This window comes from Homalodisca vitripennis, unplaced genomic scaffold (assembly GCF_021130785.1).
Source record: "Homalodisca vitripennis isolate AUS2020 unplaced genomic scaffold, UT_GWSS_2.1 ScUCBcl_6463;HRSCAF=13685, whole genome shotgun sequence".
Classification (NCBI taxonomy): domain Eukaryota; kingdom Metazoa; phylum Arthropoda; class Insecta; order Hemiptera; family Cicadellidae; genus Homalodisca; species Homalodisca vitripennis.
In genome coordinates, this window is record NW_025782574.1 from 14,269 (window position 1) to 25,201 (window position 10,933).

General features: G+C 35.1%; 1 pseudogene; it reads right to left on the reverse strand.

Moving 5' to 3' along the window:
• Window positions 1-9,487: 9,487 nt before the first annotated feature.
• Window positions 9,488-10,659, reverse strand: LOC124373804 (annotated as a pseudogene).
• Window positions 10,660-10,933: the final 274 nt, after the last annotated feature.

Below are 10,933 nucleotides of genomic sequence, written 5' to 3' on the forward strand. Positions count from 1 at the left end.
TAAGTTTAGCAACCGTGCGAATTCGGCAACACCCGGGGTGAAATTCGGCTTTGGCACTCTGCGCACTTTGCCATTTCCGAAGGCTTCGAAAATGCCTCGTTACACTTTGAACACACCATTATAAATAGAATGAAAACCACTCACACTCCTAAAATCGCAGAACAAGTAATTCAGAATATAAATAATAGAAATATATTACACCCAAATGTTCGGAAGTACAGATATCGAGGCAGACGCTCGCAGGTCGGAACGGGCGGGCAGGCAGGCAGAAACACGGTCTACTCTAGCTGTACGGAGCGCTTATCTCTGCGACCTTCCAGCTCGGCTGACTGATAACGACTGAATGGGTTTGGGTCTCTTAAATCTAAAATGCATCAAGAGACTGGAATGACTTTCAGTGATTATCACTTTTCTCAGGATTTTTGGAAATGCCATTTTTAAAAAATATGTTCTTGATGTTCCTGTTTATCAAAATTAAATTGCTTGCAAAGCCGGGATAACTGCTTTTTATATATATATACGAAAAACGCATATGTGACAGATACGGCTAAATACAATATAATTGAATTCTAAAAAGTAAGGGCTCTGTGGTGTAATGGTAGCACATTCACCTGGCAAGTGAGAGATCCGGGTTCGAGTCTCGGCGGAGCAAGTACTTTTTGCGATTCAATGTTTATTGAAAAAATTATATGTATAAAGCAGTAATTGCTAATTTATTGCTTTTGTTTTTGCACAGTACTTCAAGACTTCATTTAAGTGAAATTGTACTTTCATCTTATATATGTATATATATATATATATATATATATATATATATATATATATATATATACAGGGTGTATATTATGTCTGGAAACACCCAAATATATCCTTTAATAATTTAAATATAAATTTGAAACCTCTTACAATCGTGATAGAGATTGGGCATCTACTTTTTGGAACAATGTTTTGTTATGTCACACCAACGGGGGACGTCCTGCCGAGGGTATCGTGAATATTCTTAATGGAAGCCTATACCTTGTGATACATAATTTTAAAGGTAATAGCTTACTGAATTGAATGCCACAAACCGCATCTCAAAGGAATTATTCTATCAGAAAATAGAGCATTTTTAGTATTGAAAATTTACTGATGTTCAACAATGTAATTTTAACATGGTTCTTGCCACAAAATGTGTTACACTAATTTTTTAGCATTTTTTAAATGTTCAATTAAATAAAACAAAAATTTCATTTTAAGCTGGTTCTATTAGCACAAATTTGCCAGTTTTTATTACAGTACAATTATGGAAATACTTATGTTATTGATTTCTTATTACAAATAAAAAATAATGTATGCTGTTAGAAAAGTCTTACAACAAACGTCTTACCTGCATTTGGTGTCAAAGCAATTGTTCGAACTTTGTTCCTTCTACGGTTTGACAATGAGCCAATCTTGTGTAAAATGATTCGACAGAGTTGCCTAACATTTCTTCAGTTATCAAAGCAATCTCCTCTATAATCCTGTTTCTTAGGTCTTCCAAATTATGAGGCTTTCTTCTATAAACATTGGATTTTAAATGACCCCATAGGAAATAATCGATTGGTGACAAATCCGGAGATCTTGGAGGCCATTCGATTTCTCCTCTTCGGCCAATCCATTTATGAGGAAACCTTAAATCCAAATACTCTCTTACCTGTCTCCCATAATGGGGTGGAGCACCATCCTGCTGAAACCATACATTATCAAAGTATTCTCCTGATGCAATTTGAATAGCTGGGATTAATTCATTTTGGAGCATATTGTAGTAAAGTTCGGCATTTAAATTTCCATTGATGAAAAAGGGTCCAACAATTATGTTACCTAAAATTCCACACCATACGTTCAGTTTTTGTGGTTGCTGTGAATGGGACTCAGTAATCCAATGTGGGTTTTCACTAGCCCAGTAACGGCAATTGTGCCTTTTAACATTGCCATTTAGGAAAAAAGTTGCCTCATCAGAAAATAGTATGTTGGTCAGAAAATCTCTATTGTCATCACATTTGCGCATCACAAGTTCACAAAACTCAACTCTTCTGTCGTAATCATCCTCACTTAACTGTTGGACTAAATGAACTTTAAATGGTTTGTATTTATTAATTTTCAAAATCTTACTCACAGACATAGGGTGCATATCATGTTGCTGTGCAGCTTTTCTGAGCGATGTATGTGGGTCTTCAATAAATGTTTGCAAAACATCTAGTGCATGTTCTTCATCTGTTGCACATTGTATCCTACCCGACTTTGGCCGATTACGTACACTCCCTGTCATTTCAAAACGCTCAATAGTTTTTGATATTGTTGAAACACTTATGGGATTCCTTTCTGGGAAAGTGTCATTAAACAAATTACAAACTTCCCGATAAGATCTTTGACGATCGCCATATCCTCGCATCATCAACAGAGTAATTCGTTCTCTTTCAGACAGTTCCATTAACCCGGGATCACTCGCGCGTTAGATAAATTCTAACGGTTTTAACATTTTTAAGTACAACATTGGTAAATATCTATGTACACCATTATAAAATCTTCTTTGCCTTTGTGGGACTTTTCCGATTAAGAGTTGGTACCACTGTGAGGGTAAGCGGTGGTGGGGGGGTCACAATAGGAAGTGAAAGTGGGGGGTGCACGCCTGTCAGTGTGAATTACGAGCGGGCGCGTAACTGCCGTTGTTAAATTTTTTTCTAACGACGCGAGTGTTTGCACAATTGTTGTATTCGAACTATGGTGATTTTTAGTGTTCACTTATTGTTATATTGATAGTTTAGTTCTGTGGACTTTGAAATTATGGAAGGTGTACGTGAATTTCGAATTCTGGCTTGGCTGGAAGAAGAGAATGACATAAGTGAACAGGACGATGAACTGCCACCAGAGGTGTTATCGGACACAGATTTGGAGCCAGAATATCAACCTCCGAGCACTGATTCTGAGCACTCAGGGGAAGAACAAGCCCAAGAGTTGCACCCTAATTCTGAGCAGTCGGGCGAAGAACTAGTCCAAGAGTTGCTGCCTGAAGACCAGCGTGTTCAACAAGTAGGTCTACCCCTAAGAAATCCAAATTTAAATGCTAGTGTTTACACTGGTAAAGATAGATTTACTACTTGGTATGTACACAAACCAGTGTCAATGAGTACTAAGACACCTAGAGAAAACATTGTAACTAGGTTGCCTGGAGTGAAAAATGTAGCCAAAGGCTTGAATAATGCTGTAGATTGCTGGGGATTTTATTTCCCTGATAATTTGATTGAAGAAATAGTGCTCTATACAAACCAACATCTTACAGTTATGAGCCAGTCATATAGCCGTGGAGTGAGAGATATTTCCCAAACAGACATCATTGAGATGAAAGCATTTTTTGGCGTTCTCTACATGGCGGGAGTGAAGAAAGGGAATCATATCAATATAGATGAGCTGTGGAAAGATGATGGCACCACCCCAGAATTTTTTTCAGCCGTAATTTCAAAAAGGCGGTTCCAAATAATAGTTCAAGCCTTAAGATTTGATGACAAAACTACCAGGGTTGCTCGAAAAGCAGAGGACAATTTAGCCCCAATCCGTAAAGTTTTTGAGACATTTGTTCAAAAATGTACAGATGCATACACTATAAGCGAGTATGCAACGGTAGACGAGATGCTGGAGGCTTTTCGGGGTAGTTGCAAATTTAGGGTTTATATACCAAATAAACCTGCTAAATATGGCATCAAAGTGTACGCACTTTGTGATGCCAGAACATTTTACACAGCAAAGCTAGAGGTTTATTTTGGCAAAGCAACCTCATGGACCGTTTTTTGTACCAAATGATGCTCATAGTGTTGTAATGCGCCTTATAGAGCCCATTGACAGAACAGGGCGGAATGTCACTATGGATAATTTCTTTACCAGTGTACCGTTAGCCAACAACTTGTTTATGAATCATAGATTGACCATAGTCGGCACTATAAGAAAAAACAAACCTCAACTTCCAACAGAGCTAACATCCATTGAAGGGCGTCCAATAGGTAGTTCAGTTTTTGCATTTGGGAAACCACCCAACAAATGTCTTCTGGCATCATATGTGCCAAAAAAGGGTAAAAATGTGCTTATGCTTTCAACAATGCACAAAGACGATACAATTGATGAAACCAGCAGCAAGCCTGAAGTAATTACCTTTTATAATTACACTAAAGGAGGCGTTGATGTTGTGGATCGACTCAAAAGTGAGTACAATGTCTCTCGAATAAGCAACAGGTGGCCGTTGACACTATTCTTCGCTTTGTTGAATATAGGAGGAATAAACTCTCAAATTATATACAAAGCAAATACACAGGAGAACTTAACAAGACGTTTCTACCTGACCCAGCTCGCCAGGTCTCTAGCGATGCCACACCTTGAAAGGAGAGTCTCCCTCACCAACCTTTCTATTGGACTTAGGCAAAAGATCCAGCGAGTGGGCCAATTTCCACCGCCGCCGCCACCACCTAGACAGAACCAAGACAACACTAAACGGCGCTGTGCCTTTTGTCCCTTGCGGAAGAACCGGTTTACCCAACACCAGTGTCACGTCTGTACGTCTGCCATCTGCAAGGAGCACACTGCAAGGACAACACTTACTTGCCAGCAATGCAGGGAAAGGGAAGACAACATGGAATAGGGAACATATATTCTTTAACAATGTAAAATAGGAATAATTTAAAATTGTATAAGAATATGTATTTTTATTAGTTAAATAAGCATTATATTTAAAAATTTTTAAATAGTAAAGTGCCTATTTAATTGCTTCAAAATAGTTTGTTTCAATATATATCAGATTTAGAACAAATATACTGCGTTTTATTTGAAAAAAACCCACAAATATCATTTGTTAAAAAAAATCTAACGCGCGCGCGAGTGATGACGTGATTTTGAAGGGCGCGAGTGATCCCGGGTTAAAATGCCAAATAAAAACTGAACTACTGTAATTAGATAACTTGTTGACAGCAATGCTTCAGAGACACTGATTAACTCGACAGGAATGATATGACCTTTGTACATTTGTAATTCCCAAGCTTAGACCTGTCTAGTGAAAGCTCCATGCTCAACAAACTGAAACCTGTAGACCAGATGATTAATAACACAATAATGTTTCTCATAGGCTAGTGACCTTTGTCTCTTTAAACCTTCCTGCTGACTGGAAAACACCAAGTACAGATTCATAAGTAATCAGAGAAAGTGACTCATAAGTTTTATTCATTGTAATAAAAACTGGTAAATTTGTACTAATGAAACCAGCTTAAAAATAAATTGTTTATTTTATTTTAATTGAACATTTAAAAAATGCTAAAAAATTAGTGTAACACATTTTGTGGCAAGAACCATGTTAAAATTACATTGTTGAACATCAGTAAATTTTCAATACTAAAAATGCTCTATTTTCTGATAGAATAATTCCTTTGAGATGCGGTTTGTGGCATTCAATTCAGTAAGCTATTACCTTTAAAATTATGTATCACAAGGTATAGGCTTCCATTAAGAATATTCACGATACCCTCGGCAGGACGTCCCCCGTTGGTGTGACATAACAAAACATTGTTCCAAAAAGTAGATGCCCAATCTCTATCACGATTGTAAGAGGTTTCAAATTTATATTTAAATTATTAAAGGATATATTTGGGTGTTTCCAGACATAATATACACCCTGTATATATATATATATATATATATATATATATATATACTAGCAGACCCGACAGACGTTGTCCTGTACACACGTCTTTAATTCGAAAATTTTAAACTTTGATTAATCTGTAACAATCTGGGCTGTTTTGATAAAAATGTCTATTAAAAAGTTATTACAATATCTAACTTCGTCACATGTACATTTAATCACACTTCGACCAACCGATAGTGTGTGAGTATAACATGAGTGATGTGAAATGTAGAGGATGTTTTAAATGAAAACTTACTTAATCTGAAGGTAAAAAAGTTGAAACAAACTATTTTATAACAGGTATATTTTTTCAATTTATAACTTAATTTATCGTAATGCCATTGAATGTACAATATTTTTTGTTAATCCTTCAGGAGTATACACAAAACAAATTAGATGATTTTCCGATAGGGCTGAAGTATAAGTGACCTCCATCACAATCGAATTATTGATATTTCTGAATAGCCTATATAACTACTATCCGAATTAGATTATAGTTATGTAAAGGCTGAAGTATAATAAGCGGCCACCATCACAATCGAATTATTGATATTTCTGAATAGTCTATCTAAACTACCGAATTTCATTATAGTTATTTAAAATTACAGTATAGTATCGGAACTGGCCAACAGAATTTAATTTATCTAAAATACTAAATAAGTATTCCGTATAGGGCTGAAGTATAATAAGTGGCCACCATCACAATCGAATTATAGATATTTCTGAATAGCCTATCTAAACTACTAAAATTACGAACTGAATTAGATTATAGTTATTTAAAGGCTGAATTATAATAAGCGGCCAACATCGCAATCAAATTATTGATATTTCTAATTAGCCTATCTAAACTACCGAATTTCATTATCTTTATATTTCTTGTGTGCGTGTGTATGGAGCTGAACTCCTCCTAGCAATAAATTAGCAATTACTGCTTTATATATATAATTTATATAAAAAACCAAAGCAATAAATGTTAAGAGTAATGAACAAGTAATGCTATGTTGATTCAAGTGGTAAATATAGTTCGGAGTGGAACTATTTAGCAGCGCAATGCAGCGAAACTACAAACAAATATAATCATGCATTACTGGTGGGAGGCAGGACAAGTGCAGATCCGTGCATGTGGGAGAAGGTTTACAATTTTGTTACTTAAATTCAAGTAACAAAGAATTAGTGAATTTTTCCCAGCATAAATTGAGGTCAACTAGATGTCAGTCACTGATAAGACGCATTTTTGATACCTACTACGAGTACTGACACAAGTCTCTCCTTTCTATCAGTGTTTTAAAACCTTAGCTCTTTGATATATGAGATGACTACGTCTAAGAATAAAATATGAAGTCCTCTGAACTCTTCCTCAAGAGTGTTACAAGTAAGTATTCGTGAAAGGGGTTAAAAAATATATTTGCTCCTTTTGGCCATTATTATAAGAACATTTGGCAGATTTTGGGGTCGTGCTATCCACACTGGAGAAACTTTATAATGCTAAAGTCGATTTTCATACGTCCTCACCTGTTGGGTTCATAGAAAGAAGATTCCAGTGACAGTAGTGACAAATTAACCAATTGAATAGGTGGAACTATAATTAATTGCTTTTCCTCAGTTATTTATATTAATAGTCTTTTACCATTTTTGTCATCCAGTAATAAAGTTGTCACTTATTATATGACTGTGAATTCCTTGTTTTCTTTTTCTGATAGCTGCCTTTACACTGGTGAGTAAAGTTATGACAGAACTTACACAACTGCTGTACATCAACTTTATGAAGCCCATACATAGATAAAATTGACACTATTTGATAAGAATTATTGTCTCCTTGTTTAAGAATACAAGCCAATATAATTTATGTCTTTGTTTCACCTCATTAAGTGTATTGCCATTGGCCTAGCACTAATCTTCCAGGATGATTATCTGGAGGGTCAATCTGCACTTCTTGTGATAATTATAAAAATTAATAGAAACAAAAGACTAAAAAACACAAAATATCTAACAAAACTTTATTAAACCTGTACAACTCATGTCATCTAAAAACAAAACTCTCAAGCAAAATATTATTGAACACAAGGAAAATAAAGTAAACAGCTCTGGAAACATTAAAAATGTGTGGATTCCAATTTGGAACTACTTGTGCACATTTTTGTTAATGTCATATTACAAGGAACAGGAAGACTAAATAAATTCAGTTATGCACAAAGAATATTTTATTCTAATGCAGAATATAATATCGTTATGCTAAATTCAGTCACTAGTCAAAACTTAAGTTTGTACACAAATACAATACACATGTAACCTATTATTACTACAACAGTTTATGAACTTAGGGTATGGCTTACACATACATCCAGGAGAATACCCAATAAAACAATATGTGGTGATAAATAGGTACAACTGATGGGGAAAATGAAATAATAACTCTTTGTCATCTTGAACTTGTTTAAAAATTAAAAACTAGACTGTTGCATGAGTTTAATGCAAATCAAATTTCTTTTAAAGGTAATTGAAGATTAACTGACCGAGTTCTCTGAAACAAGCGTGTTGACATTACTAAACACAAATTTACAGAACTAACGTATTCATTGTGTATTTAACTGGCACAACTCAACTGATCTGATCAATAGGCCATCTGATCATGTTTTAATTAGGTCATTAAAAAATTAGCTTTGCAACTATTATTCTCATAATTTAATGGATTATCCTTCTTAACACCTGTAAGTAACAGACTTTCCGCAGAATGTAAAGTTAATTCATTTGCCTTAATTTAGTGTTATGCAAGGGCAGTTAAATTGACATAAGTTATGCTTGCGAAGGATTAAGCATTTACTTTATAATAGCTACAAATATAATACAAAACTAGACTAGATTCAGATCGCCTAGCAGAATACAAGAGCAGGAGTTTTGTGTGATCTTAGAAAATAAATAATACAGTATATGTACAACATAAATCTTTACATTACACTAATTACCTTAAAGCTATGTGAAAAACATAATTGAAAGTACGTCATAACCATTCTAAAAATATCACGATATCTTCTTATTAAATAATACAGTCTTTCATTTCTTCATTTACAAAAGTACTCATTTAAAATATTACTTGTTAGATTAAGTGCCGAATCATCAGATAGTGATAATAAGCCCGTATTATAAAAATTTAATTACATCTCTAGAAGCTTGGCTTTAAATTTACTATTGGGACGAAAATTTCCATAAAAAATTTAAGAAGGGAAGAGTTTAAACTTACTGAAATCTATGAATAACATAACAGTGAATTTTACAAAACTATACAATTAATTTATAACGAAAATAAAGTGAATGTTTTAAGTGAATCTATATTTAGCGGTTCAAAATTTGAAAACAAGCTTTGACAGTACAAAGTGATTCAGCGGTGGTTGGCAATATCAGACACTTCAGCTGGTGGTAGGATGTCTCTCCAAGTAGCGGCGTCCGTGCCCCCAGAAGTAACTTCTCCTTCCGCACATGGAGGATCCTTTCGCGTTCGCTTGGAGACTTGGAAAATCGGCTTCCTGCATTCAAAGGTTCATCTTCTTCTTCTGCAGACTCACTACAAACAAGAGTAGTACAATTAGTATTTTTTTTTAAATATCAAATTCATATATCAGGGTGGCCACTCAAAACCTCTTCTCAAATTCCCAGTCAAAAATGTCCGATTTTCTAGTTAATTTTTAAGCCAAATAAACAACTGCAATACTATATTTAACCCTTAAGCAGAGTTGAAAGGTGTATTTTCACCATGTGTTTAGTCACCAGCTGTATTTGTAGGAAATTCCAAGAAGCTGCGGCAGGGGCGCACCCAGAATTTTGGTTTGGGGGGGGCTTCGGCTTCCCAAGTATAAAATGTACGCCTATAGTTTTCCATTACATGACCTTCAATGACCAGTAATATATAATTAGTTGGCCTATAACATATCGAACTACAATAATGTAACATTTGGTACATCACTGTATTACATGATCATTAGATAATTGAGTAAGCTAAAACCAACTGTCTGTGGCCTGTTTCATAATCAACTACAAGTTAATCTTATTAGAGAAAAATTTAAGTTAATAGGCTACTATTACATTAAACCAGCTTTTAGCTCAATTAAAACCTTATTAAAATTACAAGTTAAAGCTTTATATTGATTTTTATTATGAAATGTCATCCTGGAATAAGTTGGACTGTCATTAATTAGTTTTAAGTTTTCAAGGAAAGAAATAATACATTTAAATTACAAATGTAAATTTAATGATTACAAAATGAGATGTAAGTTAAAGTTAAAATATTTACAAGACAAAATCTAGACGTCTGGTCGATTTTTTGAGAACAGAAACTACCTCTGTATTGGTCACTTCTATTTCACGGTGAATATTCAAAGCCGCCAGTCCACTCAGTCTGTTAGCACCCATGGTATTCCTTAGATAGGTCTTGAGTCTACGTAATGTTGAGAACGACCTTTCTGCTGTACTCGTAGTTACAGGGATAGTGCACAATATTTTCAACAATATGTGGATGTTAGGAAACATGTCCTTATCACACAAGTTCAACAAATCAATTACATTTCTTGGTGTGTTGGTGTGGGTCTTAAAGCTGTTGTGCCACAACTCAAACTCGGCTTTGAGCAGGCTTTCGTTGTTCCCACCACTTTCAATTATGTCATTTTTATAAAAACAACACAGCTGCAGATAATTAAGTTTTGAGGTTTCTTCCTTTCCACGTGATCCATCGGCTGTAAGGCATCAGACACTCAAACCCCTTCAATATGTCTTTATGTTTCATGAATCGGGATTCCAAAGAACTTATCAAAGATTCAATCCAAGGGATGAAAATAGATCGCCGGTAGTACACTTCAGGCGTATCTGCTGGTGTGTTGTTTCTATTTTGTTGTCTGCCAACTGTTCGGGGCATGGAGATTTTACATCCAAAGTTGTTGGCCATATGGGTAGCCTCTTCAAACAAGGAGTGAAACTCTTCATCCGCATTTGTTTCTTATGGATTTTAGGCTTTCAAGTACAGTTTCAGCATGTGTGATTGCAGAAGATAGTTCCAAATCACTTCCTTGCAGCTTTTTGCTTAGGTTTACAGTGTAACCAAGGAGCTTGTCTGATGCCAAGAGAGAAATGATGAATTCGCCTTGACGTAAAGAGCTGAGTAAAATAAGAGTTCCAGAAGAAGAGTCTCTATCACTCCAGTTTTTTATTTCCTCCAACGCTACTTCAACTGGTTGAAGAAGCTCCTTCATGACAAAGACGGCA